Source organism: Arachis hypogaea, chromosome 4 (genome assembly GCF_003086295.3).
Source record: "Arachis hypogaea cultivar Tifrunner chromosome 4, arahy.Tifrunner.gnm2.J5K5, whole genome shotgun sequence".
Taxonomy (NCBI): Eukaryota; Viridiplantae; Streptophyta; class Magnoliopsida; order Fabales; family Fabaceae; genus Arachis; species Arachis hypogaea.
Window position 1 is genome coordinate 77,493,389 of NC_092039.1, and position 14,732 is coordinate 77,508,120.

The 14,732-nt window shown below is 35.8% G+C and overlaps 1 non-coding gene across 1 annotated transcript; it reads right to left on the minus strand.

Moving 5' to 3' along the window:
- Positions 1-10,633: 10,633 nt before the first annotated feature.
- Positions 10,634-10,737, minus strand: LOC112798646 (small nucleolar RNA R71). Its single transcript, XR_003200249.1, has one exon. It is a non-coding gene; the product is annotated as a small nucleolar RNA R71 (small nucleolar RNA).
- Between the last annotated feature and the right edge of the window lie 3,995 nt (positions 10,738-14,732).

A 14,732-nucleotide genomic window follows, 5' to 3' on the forward strand; every position in this document is an offset into this window, starting at 1 on the left:
TTTCAATATATTTTATAATACAAGGATAAAATTGTCTTTTTATAATATTTATTTTTTTCTTATTTTTCTTTCATCCAAACACATCTAAAAAAATAAAAATTCACTCAATTTCTTTCCTTTCTTTTCTTTTTTTTCTATTTCCTTCCTCTCTATTTCTTTCCTTCCTACCAAACATAGCCTAAAAACTCATCCAAACAAACTCTAAATAGGCTTAAATATGTGAAACAATAGATTTTCTAGAGGCAAAAAAGACCTTAAAATAATTATTTTAAATTATGCGGATATCGTATCCGATTCGATCCAACAAGTACACTGCGAATCAAATAGAATTATATGTTATATCCGATCCGATTCGTGTGCAGCCCAATAAAAAATCATATAGTTAAATATTTAATAAAATACGAAACACTGTTGTTAATATTTAAAAGACGGCAAATATCTTGTACGGTTAATTGTAAAAATACAAAAATATTGTAATAATATATACATGAATCAACTTGTTTGACAAAAAAAAAACCTTTTTTTGGTGTTATCGTATATTTTAAGATTTTCGTTTTTTCTTTTTTCCTCGACCATAGTATGAAATACGAGTGTGCAATTTCATTTAAGTGACTATGCTGTTACGATTTATGTTACATACTATTGTCATTTACATTCAAGTACACTGAATAAATAAATAAATTTCATGAACTACCCATACATTTGTAAGTAATGAGATCATAGTGTATAAAGTATAACAAAATATATTCGGTGAATAATTTTCCTGCTAGCTGTCACGTTCTTTTATTTTTTTTTTTATTTGCCACGAAACAAAATATCATAATATCAACCTAGAAAATTTTTGGTATTAAATTTTTAATTTTTGGAATGTTTATTGACATATAATTTCCTTATTTTTGTGTTTGACTGTGATTACATTCTATGAAAAAATAGTAATATCATTAGTTTTAAATTTTAACCTTTAACATAAATAAAAAATATAACTACCAATAGTAATTGTTTCACTATGAGATTACTCTCTTTTAAAAATATATTTTTAAAATAGTGTTTATTTTATAGTATGATAAACTTGGTATTTTTTCGACTAACTCTTTTGTGCAGGTGCTACAAGAAGGAATGCTATCGAAGGAGGTTACTAGTTACAGTTTCAAAAAGACCATCTGGAAAGGTTTGGCTCCACCAAAGGTGGAGCTGTTCGCTTGGTTCGTCCTAGTAGGCATGGTGAACACCAAATAACGGCTAAGCCGGCTTGAGATTATTAGGCAGGATGATAAAAGCTGTGTTTTATGTAATAAGGATGTTGAGCAGGTCCATCACTTGTCTCTGGACTGTGATTTTGCTTGGCAAGTGTGGAGTGCATGGTTATCTATGGCTGGCCGACTATGGACTGTACCGGGGTTATTGAAGGACCACTTCCTAAGTTGGACAGAGGAGCCGAGTAGGAAAGCAGATCGAAAGCAGCGGTTGAGATGTTTTTGTGCGATCATTTGGCATATTTGGATGGAGCGAAACAGGAGGATATTTCAGAATCAAAGGAAAGGCGTAGAAGAAATCATCACTTTGACCATCCTTAGCTGCAAGGAGTGGAGAGGTGTGCATCCCTAGGATTGTTGATGGCTATGCCGGAGATGACGTGTGGACGTTGTTTTTCTGTTCAAGGAGTTTATGGGAGTTGCCTGTCTTTTGTTTAGTTCATACGACTTTCTCCACTCTAATGTGTTGAGCTCTTTTACTTTAAAAAAAAAAAGAACAATAAAAAAGAACGTTAAAATACATTGGCAGAGTAATTAATCAAACAATGACTTAAACTACTGGATATAAAAGTAAAAGAATAAATAATTCTTAACAGTTAAATTTATACTACAAAAAGAGTCCTGTAATTTTAATTTTTGGTAAGTGCTCCAAGTTAAATAAGATATAAATAAATTTACAGTTATAAATTTTTACCTTGCTATTTACACAAAATAACAACGTCATAAATTTGATGATGTTATACCTAAATTTCAAGGCAATTATTCTACGATCATAAATATTAGTTAACTTATTATTTTGACATTTCTATTCTTAATTTCTAATAATTTGTTATGGAAATTTTAGGAGGCCAGTAATTTTTGTATTTTATTGCCAGCACCTAATTATAAAAAAAGTGAGTGATCTCTCATTATTAAATGTAATCTCATACCATTAAAAACACTATTAATGGCCAATTAATGGTTATAAAACATAAAAATTACTGACCCCCTAGCACTCTTAGTTTGTTTTTATTAGCATTTTAATATTGGATTAATCTTAGCATACAAGCGATTAACACTTACAAGTATTACAAGCCTGAAGCTTACTAACACCCTAAACGCACTCCAATTATTACATACAAGTCACGCACTATATAACAGAATATTAATTCAATCAAAATCATGCAACGCACGAATATATAATTTCCTATTTTCAAAAGATTCAGTTACCTTCTTGGAATCTCTTGCCAAGTTCTTCATTCTCCTTCTTGCGTTCTTCCCTTGTCTTTTCGATCATTCTTTCTTCCGCGTTTATCACTGCTTTGTTCTTCATCATTCACCTGAGTTTCTCTCACTGTAACTCTAGCTTCATTTTATTTTGATTTTCTGGTTTCTAAAATCAATTTTTGAACTCGTTTTGAAGATAATGGATGATTCAACCTCAGATTATCAGCTCAATCAGGGCGAAGTGGATTTTGAATTTGCTTCGAACGAAGTTTCTGAGGTTTGATTTAGATTCAGATAATTAAGATTAATATGAATTTGATGCAGTTATTCGTCTATGATTGTCTAGTTGAATAATTCGTGAAGATAGACTCTGAAATTAATGCGTGAACATAATCTGTGGATTGAATCTAATGTATTAGTTTTGATAAATTATCTGCAATTTATAGCAGACGCTCGGGTGTAGATCAGAACTTTTTGGGTGTATTTTTAGGGAAGTTTGAGTATATTTTAGGGGAAGCTTGGGTGTATTTACAGTTTATGATTTTTCTTGTTATTTTAGTTGACTTGTTGTCGTAACAGGTGTAAATCAGGAGTCCTTGGGTGTATTCTATAGTATTTTCTTATTTTTAAGATGTTGTATTTCACAGGCCCTCTCTGTTGTTGATGACCAGTTTGTTCCCAAGGTTGGAATGACTTTTAAAACTCTTGAAGATGCTGCAAAATTTTACAAGGACTATGCCAAGGCTACAGGTTTTTCTACAAGAGTTCGGAGCACAAATAAAAAGGGAAACAAAATTAAGAATCAATTGATCACATGCAACAGAGAAGGAAAATGGAAATCTAAAATATCTTCGACCGAGAAGACAAATCCCACAGCTGGTTTAAATTGTGCTGCAAGAATTTATATACACACATTGAAGGATGTTGGTGCTTGGATCATTTCGAAGGTCGTGTTGCATCATTCACACCCTTACTGTCCAACTCAAGCAGAGATGCTCAAACAGTATAGGGAACTAAGCATGTCCGTTCGTCGTACAATAGAGAATAACGAGGAGGCCGGTATCAGACCAAGCAAAACATTCCAATCATTCGTCACGGCAGCTGGGGGTCATCGCGAGTTAAATTTTATTGAAAAGGATGTAAGGAATTACATCACGAGAGAAGTGGGGAATGTTTCGGTACAAGAAGATGCAAAGGAATTCGGGAAATATTTATTGAGAATGAAAGAGAAGAATCAGATTTTCTTTTTCGAGCTCAAACTCGAGGACGATCAATCGATTAAGCTTGCTTTTTGGGCCGATGCAAGGACCAGAGCTGCCTTTGAGTATTTCGGAGATGTTATTTCATTTGACACCACCTACAATACAAATAGGTAATATGTTGTTCTTGTTTATGCTGCTAAATTAATTTTGTTCTATGAATCTGCTGCAGAGGTGTATATTAGATGTTCCTTGGGTGTATAAATTCATTATATGGGTGTACGTAATAATTTTCATTCTGCAATGTCGTAATTTGTTTCAAGTATAATTTGGTTTGTGGTTCTTTTGTCGGGGTGAATCACCACGGTCAGTCAATACTTCTTGGATACGCTTTGATGAAAAATGAAGAAATTGAGTCGTTCAAATGGTTATTTCAATGTTGGCTTCGTTGCATGGGGGGAAATGCTCCAAAAGGGTTTCTCACCGATCAATGCGCGTCAATGAAAAGGGCTATAGAGGCTTGTATGCCAACAACAATTCACCGTTGGTGTATTTGGCACACACGAAGAAGATCCCAAGCAAATTAAATGGGTACAAGGGACATGCTGAAATTGAACAAGAATTGAGCCAAGTTGTTTGGAACTCTCATAGTAAAGATTCATTTGATAGGAATTGGAATGATTTTCTGCTGAATTTTGGTCTTGTGGACAACAAGTGGCTTTCAGGTAATGTTGTTTAAAATCTGCAGTAGAGGTGTAAATTGCATGCTTTTCGGGTGTATTTATAGTCTGTTTTTGGGTGTATTATGCAGATCTTTATGAAGACCGTCATATATGGGTTCCAATCTATCTGGATCACCACTTCTAGGCAGGGATGAAAAGCACACAAAGGAGTGAGAGCATGCATTCATTTTTTTAACAAGTTTATTACCCGAAATAGCTCGCTTATTCAATTTGTTAAACATTACGATAATTGCCTCGGAAGCAAGGAGCAAGCAGAGAGAGAATCAGATGCTACAGATTTTCATACGGTCATACCATGTGCAACCAAAACCTCCATTGAAGCTCAGTTTCAAGATGTGTACACTTATCAAAAGTTTAGGAAAGTCTAAGCACAATTTAGAGGAAAGGCGAATTGCATCACTAGATTAACGAATTCCGCTCTAGGATATTCAGTATACGAAGTTGGAGAACAAGTTTCCACCTCAATATTCAACAAGTTTGTGGTTACTTACGACTCAGTAGTAGCCGAGGTAAAATGTCAATGCTTATTATTCGAGTCAAGAGGGATAATGTGCCGTCACACACTAAGTGTGTTAAGCTTTGAACGAGTAAGCCAAGTGTCATCGAGATATATATTGAAACGATGGAGCAAAAAGGTAAAGAGGCGACACACACACATCAAGAGCAGCCACGACGAGCCAATGTTGGAGCTAAGAAGCAAGAGGTTTGACGAATTGGTTTTTCATTTGCAAAATATTTACGAATTTGCATCAGTATCGGAGGAGGTGACTGCAATTCTACACCGTGCGTATGATAACGTCATGGTTGAGATGGAATCATTAAAAGCCAAAAGGAAGGGAACATCTTCTTTATCTCACGAAGACGCCAACTTGAAATCCGTTAACGAGCTTCAAAGCCCTCCAAGGATTCAAACAAGAGGACGTCCAAAAAATAGGCTAGGTTCAAAGTTAGACAAATAGATTACAAATGCCTCAAAGAAGAAGAAAACAAAAGCTTTAAACGAGGTAAAAGTGATGTTCTTTAAATATGTGATGATTGAGTTTAATTTTCTCGTTAATAGTTTTGCTAATATGTGAGTTTATTATATCCAGTTAAACCTCTTTGATGTTGCATCAATGGTGCGTCCAAATTCTAGCCAATATCAAGGACATGATATAAATTATCAGTTCAGGAAACCAGCAGTAACAGATAACTTTTTGGGTATATAGTTACAGAATATGGGTGTAAAGCACTGTTTTTTTGGTGTATTTCTGAATTTTCTTGTGTTTCACATTTTACATACATACATACATACATACATACATACATACATACATACATACATACATACATACATACATACATATATATATATATATATAACAATCTGCTGTTTATGTTATAAAATATTTGTTTTTTAAATTATGATTTACGGTTTTAGGGTTTAGGATTTAGGGTTTAAGTTTTAGGATTTATGGTTTATGGTTTTAGGGGTTTAGGGTTTAGGGTTTAGGTTTTAGGGTTTTAGGGTTTAGGGTTTAGGGTTTAGGGTTTATGGTTTAGGGTTTAAGGTTTAGGGTTTTAGGGTTTTAGGGTTTAGGGATAAAGGATTAGTGGATAGAAGTCTGGTGTATATTTAACTTTTCTTGGGTGTAAAATGAGATTTTATGGGTGTAAAAATCAATGATTTGGGTGTATAGTAGGTTGGGTGGTTTAGGGTTTAGGGTTTAGGGTTTTAGGGTTTTAGGGTTTTAGGGTTTAGGGTTAGGGAATAGGATTTAGGGTTTAGAGTTTAGGGTTTATGATTTTAGTGTTTAGGGTTTAAAGTTTTACGGTTTTAGGGTTTAGGGTTTAGGGTTTAGGGTTTAGGTTTTAAGGTTTAGGGTTTAGGGTTTTATGGTTTTAGGGTTTAGGGTTGTAGGGTGTAGGGTTTAGGGTTGTAGGGTTTTAGGGTTTCAGGGTTTATGGTTTAGGGTTTTAGGGTTTTAGGGTTTAAGGTTTATGGTTTAGGATTTAGGATTTTAGGGTTTTAGGTTTTATGGTTTTAGGGTTTTGGGTTTTAGGGATAAATCATCAGGGGATAGATGTTTGGGTGTATATTCGACTTTCTTTGGGTGTAAAATGTCAGGTTATGGATGTATATTTGGTTTGATGTTTTCCTTCATGTTATAGTACTTGTAATTCAGACATTTTGAATATAGCAGAGAGAGTTGAATTATGGAAAAAAATTTTACTCATAATTGGCAAACTTTTACAGCATCTGTTCAATTTCTTACAAGACTATATAACAGTTACATTAATCAGTGTCAATATCATTAGAATATATCTGAAAATATGGATTCAATAACAATGAGGATGGCTTGGACAGTTGATGAGCGGATAATTTATACGCTTTTTGGCATTGTTTTTAGATAGTTTTTAGTATAATCTATCAAATTTTAGGGATGTTTTCATTAGTTTTTATGCTAAATTCACATTTCTGGACTTTACTATGAGTTTGTGTGTTTTTCTGTGATTTCAGGTCATTTCTGGCTGAAATTGAGGGACCTAAGCAAAACTCTGATAAGGAGGCTGACAAAGGACTGCTGATATTGTTGGAATCTGACCTCCCTGCACTCAAAATGGATTTTCTGGAGCTATAGAACTCCAAATGGCGCGCTCTCAATGGCGTTGGAAAGTCGACATCCAGATTTTTCCAGCAATATATAATAGTTCATACTTTATTCGTGATTAGATGATATAAACTGGCGCTCAACGCTAGTTCCATGCTGCATTCTGGAGTCAAACGCCAGAAACACGTCACGAACCAGAGTTGAACGCCAAAAACACGTTACAACTCTGGTGTTCAACTCTCAGCTCATGTAAAGTTCAAGCTCAGCCCAAGCACACGCCAAATGGGCCCCGAAAGTGGATTTCTGTATCAATTACTTACTTCTGTAAACCCTAGTAGCTAGTCTAGTATAAATAGGATTTTTTACTATTGTATTTTCATCTTTGATTGTATTTTTTGATCTTTTGATCACGTTTGGGGACTGGCTATTCGGCCATGCCTGGACCTTCATCATTTATGTATTTTTAACGGTGGAGTTTCTACACACCATAGATTAAGGGTGTGGAGCTCTGCTGTACCTCAAGTTTCAATGCAATTACCACTATTTTCTATTCAATTCCACTTGTTCTTATTCTAAGATATTCATTGCACTTCAACATGATGAATGTGATGATCCGTGACACTCATCATCATTCTCACCTATGAACGCGTGACTGACAACCACTTCCGTTCTACCTTAGACCGAGCGCATATCTCTTAGATTCCTTAATCAGAATTTTCATGGTATAAGCTAGATTGATGGCGGCATTCATGAGAATCCGAAAAGTCTAAACTTTATCTGTGGTATTCCGAGTAGGATTCAGGGTTTGAATGACTGTGATGAGCTTCAAACTCGCGATTGTTGGGCGTGATGACAAATGCAAAAGAATCAAGGGATTCTATTCCAACATGATCGAGAACTGACAGATGATTAGCCGTGCCGTGACAGAGCATTTGGACCTTTTTCATTGAGAGGATGGGATGTAGCCATTGACAACAGTGATGCCCTACATACAGCTTGCCAAGAAAAGGAATAAGAAGGATTGAAGGAAGACAGTAGGAAAGCAGAGATCCGACAGGGACAAGCACCTCCACACACTTATCTGAAATTCCCACCATTGAATTACATGAGTAACTCTATCTTTATTTTCTGCTTTATTTATTATTCAAAAACTCCATAACATTTATTATCCGCCTAACTGAGATTTATAAGATGACTATAGCTTGCTTCATACCAACAATCCCCGTGGGATCGACCCTTACTCACGTAAGGTATTACTTGGACGACCCAGTGTACTTGCTGGTTAGTTGTGCGGAGTTGTGACTAAGTGTGATTCACATTTGAGAGCGCTACCAAGTTTTTGGCGCCATTGTTGATGATCACAATTTCGTGCACCAAGTTTTTGGCACCGTTTCCAGGGATTGTTTGAGTTTGGACAACTGACGGTTCATCTTGTTGCTCAGATTAGGTAATTTTCTTTTTTATTTTCTTTTCAAAAAGTTTTCAAAAATATTTTTCAAAATTCTCCCTCTATTTTAGAAAAATCCTTCAGAGTTTTTAAGAATGAATTCTAGAGTTTCAAAATGGTATGCTGAAGCTTGGCTGGCCATCAAGCTTTAGACTAACCTAGTATGATTCCTGGAATTTTGATTGAGGACTTTGAATTCATTACTTCCTTTTTCCTATATGTTTTCTAAAAAATAAAATAAAATCCAAAAAAATAATAAAATTATAAAAATAAAAAATATTTTTGTGTTTCTTGTTTGAGTCTTGTGTCATGTTTTAAGTTTCGTGTCAATTGCATGCTTTAAAAATATTTCTTGTATTTTTTCAAAAATTCATGCATTCATAGTGTTCTTCATGATCTTCAAGTTGTTCTTGGTAAGTCTTCTTGTTTGATCTTGATGTTTTCTTGTTTTGTGTCTTTTATTGTTTTTCATGTGCATCTTTGCATTCATATTGTCTAAGCATTAAAGATTTATAAGTTTGGTGTCTTGCATGTTTTTTTTGCATCAAAAATTTTTCAAAAATATGTTCTTGATGTTCATCATGATCTTCAAAGTGTTCTTGGTGTTCATCTTGACATTCATAGTGTTCTTGCATGTATCATTGGTTTTGATCCAAAATTTTCAGGTTTTGGGTCATATTTGTGTTTTTCTCTCTCATCATTAAAAATTCAAAAATAAAAAATATCTTTTCCTTAATTCTCTCAAAATTTCGAAAATTTGGGTTGACTTAATCAAAAAAATTTTAAAATTAGTTAATTCTTATAAGTCAAGTCAAATTTTCAAATTTTAAAAATCTTATCTTTTTAAAACTTTTTCAAAATTCAAATCTTTTTCATTTTTCTTTCATGATTTTTGAAAATTTCAAAAATTATTTTCAAAATCTTTTCTTAATTTTATTTCAAAATTTTCGAAAATTATGCTTACAAGTAATGTGATTGGTTCAAAAATTTGAAGTTTGTTACTTTCTTGTTAAGAAAGGTTCAATATTTAAATTCTAGAATCATATCTTTTAGTTTCTTGTTAGTTAAGTAATTAATTTTAATTTAAAAAAATAAATCTTCTCTTACCATATCTTTTTAATCATATCTTTTCAACTTATCTTTTATATCATATCTTTTTCAAAATTTTATCTTTTTTCAAAAATTTGATTTTAAAATATCTTTTCTAACTTCTTATCTTCTTATCTTTTCAAATTTGATTTTTAAATCTTTTTCAACTAACTATTTGACTTTTTGTTTATTTCTTATCTTTTTCAAAACCACGTAACAACTTTCCTTTTTCTAATTTTTGAAAATACCTCCCTCTTTTTTTCAAAAATTCTTTTTAATTAATTAATTGTTTTAAATTTTAAATTTTAATTTTATTTCTTATCTTAATTTTCGAAAATCATTAACTCCTTTTCAAAATTATTTTCGAAAACTTCTCCCTCTCTCATATTTTTCTATTTATCCATTCATTTACTAACACTTCTCTTCATCTCAAATCACTGCCCTTATCCTCACCTTTGTGTTTGGATTCTCCCTTCTTTATCCCCTTTTTTCTTCTACTAATAATAAGGAACCTCTTTACTGTAACATAGAGGATCCCTCTTCTTTTTTCTGTTCTCTTCTCTTTCATATGAGCAGGAACAAGGAAAAAGACATTCTTGTTGAAGCTGATCCAGAACCTGAAAGAACTTTGAAGAGAAAACTAAGAGAAGCTAAATTACAACAATCTAGAGAAAACCTTGCTGAAATTTTCGAACAAGAAAAGGAGATGGCAGCTGAACCCAACAACAATAATGCAAGAAGGATGCTTGGTGATTATACTAAACCTATTTCCAAGTTTGATGGAAGAAGCATCTCAATTCCTGCCATTTGAGGAAACAATTTTGAGCTGAAACCTCAACTAGTTGCTCTAATGCAGCAGAACTACAAGTTTCATGGACTTCCATCAGAAGATCCCTACCAGTTTTTAACTGAGTTCTTGCAGATCTGTGAGACTGTTAAGACTAATGGAGTAGATCCTGAAGTCTACAGGCTCATGATTTTCCCTTTTGCTGTAAGAGACAAAGCTAGAGCATGGTTGGACTCCCAACCTAAAGATAGCCTGGACTCCTGGGATAAGCTGGTCACGGCCTTCTTGGCTAAGTTCTTTCCTCCTCAAAAGCTGAGCAAGCTTAGAGTGGATGTTCAGACCTTCAAACAAAAAGATGGTGAATCCCTCTATGAAGCTTGGGAAAGATACAAACAGATGACCAAAAGATGTCCTTCTGACATGTTTTCAGAATGGACCATGATAGATATATTCTATTATGGTCTATCTGAGTTCTCTAAGATGTCATTGGACCATTCTGCAGGTGGATCCATTCACCTAAAGAAAACACCTGTAGAAGCTCAAGAACTTATTGACATGGTTGCAAATAACCAGTGCATGTACACTTCTGAGAGGAATTCTGTGAATAATGGGACGCCTCAAAGGAAGGGAGTTCTTGAAATTGATGCTCTAAATGCCATTTTGGCTCAGAATAAAATGTTGACTCAGCAAGTCAACATGATTTCTCAAAGTCTAAATGGATGGAAAAATGCATCCAACAGTACTAAAGAGGCATCTTCTGAAGAAGAAGCTTATGATCCTGAGAACCCTGCAATAGCAGAAGTAAATTATATGGGTGAACCTTATGGAAACACTTATAATTCATCATGGAGAAATCATCCAAATTTCTCATGGAAGGATCAACAAAAGCCTCAACAAGGCTTTAATAATGGTGGAAGAAATAGGCTCAGCAATATCAAGCCTTATCCATCATCTTCTCAGCAACAGACAGAGAATTATGAATAGAGTACCTTTAACTTAGCAAATTTAGTCTCTCATCTGTCTAAGGCCACTTTAAGTTTCATGAGTGAAACAAGGTCCTCCATAAAAAATTTGGAGGCACAAGTAGGCCAGCTGAGTAAGAAAGTCACTGAAACTCCTCATAGTACTCTCCCAAGCAATACTGAAGAAAATCTAAAAAGAGAGTGCAAGGCCTTTGATATAATCAATATGGCCGAACCTAGAGAGGAAGGAGAGGACGTGAATCCCAATGAGGAAGACCTCATGGGACGTCTCTCAAGCAAGAAGGAGTTCCCTATTAAAGACCTAAAGGAATCTGAGGCTCATATAGAGACCATAGAGATCCCATTAAACCTCCTTCTACCATTCATGAGCTCTGAAGACTATTCTTCCTCTGAAGAGGATGAAGATGTAACTGGAGAGCAAGTTGCTCAATATCTAGGAGCCATCATGAAGCTGAATGCCAAGTTGTTTGGTAATGAGACTTGGGAAGGTGAACCTCCCTTGCTCATTAGTGAACTAGATACATGGGTTCAGCAAACTTTACCTCAAAAGAGACAAGATCCTGGCAAATTCTTAATACCCTGTACTATAGGCACCATGACCTTTGACAAGGCTCTGTGTGACCTAGGGTCAGGCATAAATCTTATGCCACTCTTTGTAATGGAGAAACTGGAATCATTGAGGTACAGCCTGCCATATTCTCATTACAAATGGCAGACAAGTCAGTAAGACAAGCTTATGGATTGGTAGAGGACGTGTTGGTAAAGGTTGAAGGCCTTTACATCCCTGCTGATTTCATAATCTTAGACACTAGGAAGGAGGAGGATGAATGCATCATCCTTGGAAGACCTTTCCTAGCCACAGCAGGAGCTGTGATAGATGTTAATAGAGGAGAATTAGTCCTTCAATTGAATGGGGACTACCTTGTGTTTAAGGTTCAAGGATCTTCTTCTTTAACAATGGAGGGGAAGCATGAAAAGTTTCTCTCAGTACAGAGTCAAACAAAGCCCCCACAATCAAACTCTAAGTTTGGTGTTGAGAGGCCATAGCCAAACTCTAAGTTTGGTGTTGAATCCCCACATCCAAACTCTATGTTTGGTGTTGGGAGTCTACAACATTGACCTGATCACCTGTGAGGCTCCATGAGAGCTCACTGTCAAGTTATTGACATTAAAGAAATGCTTATTAGGAGGCAACCCAATTTTTATTTATCTAATTTTATTTTATTTTCATTGTTCTTTTATGTTTTATTAAGTTCATGATTATGTGGAGTCACGAAAAAATATTAAAATTAAAAACAGAATAAAAAACAGCAGAAGAAAAATCACACCTTGGAGGAAGGACTTACTGGCGTTTAAACGCCAGTAAGGAGCATCTGGCTGGCATTCAACGCCAGAACAGAGCATGGATCTGGCGTTGAACGCCAGAAACAAGCAGCATCCTGGCGTTTGAACACCAGGAATATACCCTGAGGAGAATTGGCGCTGAACGCCAGAAACAAGCATGGAACTGGCGTTCAAACGCCAGAAACATGCTGCTGTTGGGCGTTGAACGCCCAACATAAGCCTCACTTCGGCGTTTAAACGCCAGAATTGTATACAAAGGCATTTTACATGCCTAACTGGTGTATGGATGTAAATCCTTGACACCTCAGGATCTGTGGACCCCATAGGATCAACTCAGGATCTGTGGAACCCACAGGATCCCCACCTACCATATTCTCCCCTCTTCTCAACATTCATCCTCTCTTTCCAAGAAACACTCTTCTCCAAAACCCTTCACCAATCACCTCAGTCTCTCTTCCCAATTACCCCCTTCACCACTCACATCTATCCACTCTTTCCCATAAACCCCACCTACCTTCAAAATTCAAAATTTCTTTCCCACCCAAACCCACCCTAAATAGCCGAACCTACTCCCTCTCCCCTTACTATATAAACCCATCTATTCTCCTTCATTTTCACACAACACAAATCCCTCTCCTATACCTTGGCCGAATACACCTTTCTCCACTCTCCTCCATATTTTCTCTTCTTCTTTTCTTTTCTTTCTTCTCTTGCTCGAGGGCGAGCAATATTCTAAGTTTGGTGCGGTAAAAGCATAAGCTTTTTGTTTTTCCATTACCATTGATGGCACCTAAGGCCGGAGAAACCTCTAGAAAAGGGAAAGAGAAGACAAAAGCTTTCACCTCCGAGTCATGGGAGATGGAGAGATTCATCTCCAAAGCCCATCAAGACCACTTCTATGATGTTGTGGCAAAGAAGAAGGTGATCCCTGAGGTCCCTTTTAAGCTCAAGAAAAATGAGTTTCCGGAGATCCGACATGAGATTCAAAGAAAAAGTTGGGAAGTTTTGACCAACCCCATTCAACAAGTCAGAATCTTGATGGTTCAAGAGTTCTATGCCAATGCATGGATCACTAGGAACCATAATCAAAGTATGAACCCGAATCCAAAGAACTATCTTATAATGGTTCGGGGGAAATACTTAGATTTTAGTCCGGAAAATGTGAGGTTGACATTCAACTTGCCCATGATGCAAGGAGATGCACACCTCTACACAAGAATGGTCAACTTTGATCAAAGATTGGACCAAGTCTTTAGGGACATATGTGTTGAAGGAGCCCAATGGAAAAGAGACTCCAAAGGCAAGCCAGTTCAATTAAGAAGACTGGACCTCAAGCCTGTGGCTAGAGGATGGTTGGAGTTCATCCAACGCTCCATCATCCCCACTAGCAACCGATTTGAAGTTACTGTGGATCGGGCCATCATGATTCATAGCATCATGAATGGAGAGGAAGTAGAAGTTCATGAAGTTATCTCTCTTGAATTCTACAAAATAGCCGAAAAGCCCTCTACCTTGGCAAGGCTAGCTTTTCCTCATCTTATTTGCCATCTATGTTACTCAGCTAGAGTCATCATAGAAGGAGACATCCCCATTGAGGAGGACAAGCCCATCACTAAGAAAAGGATGGAGCAAACAAGAGAGCCCACTCATGGAACCCAAGAGACGCATGAGGAAGCTCATCACCAAGAAATCCCGGAGATGTCTCAAGGGATGCACTTTCCTCCCAACAACTATTGGGAACAACTCAACACTTCTCTAGAAGACTTGAGTTATAATATGGATCAATTAAGGGTGGAACATCAAGAGCACTCCATCATTCTCCATGAAATTAGAGAAGATCAAAAAGCAATGAGGGAGGAGCAACAAAGGCAAGGAAGAGACATAGAAGAACTCAAGGACATCATTGGTTCTTCAAGAAGAAAGCGCCACCATCACTAAGGTGGACTCATTCCTTGTTATTATTTTTTCTGTTTTTCGGTTTTTTATGCTATATGTGTGTTTATGTTTTGTGTCTCTACTTCATGATCATTAGTATGTAGTAACTATGTCTTAAATCTATGAATAATTCCATAAATCCTTCACCTCTCTTA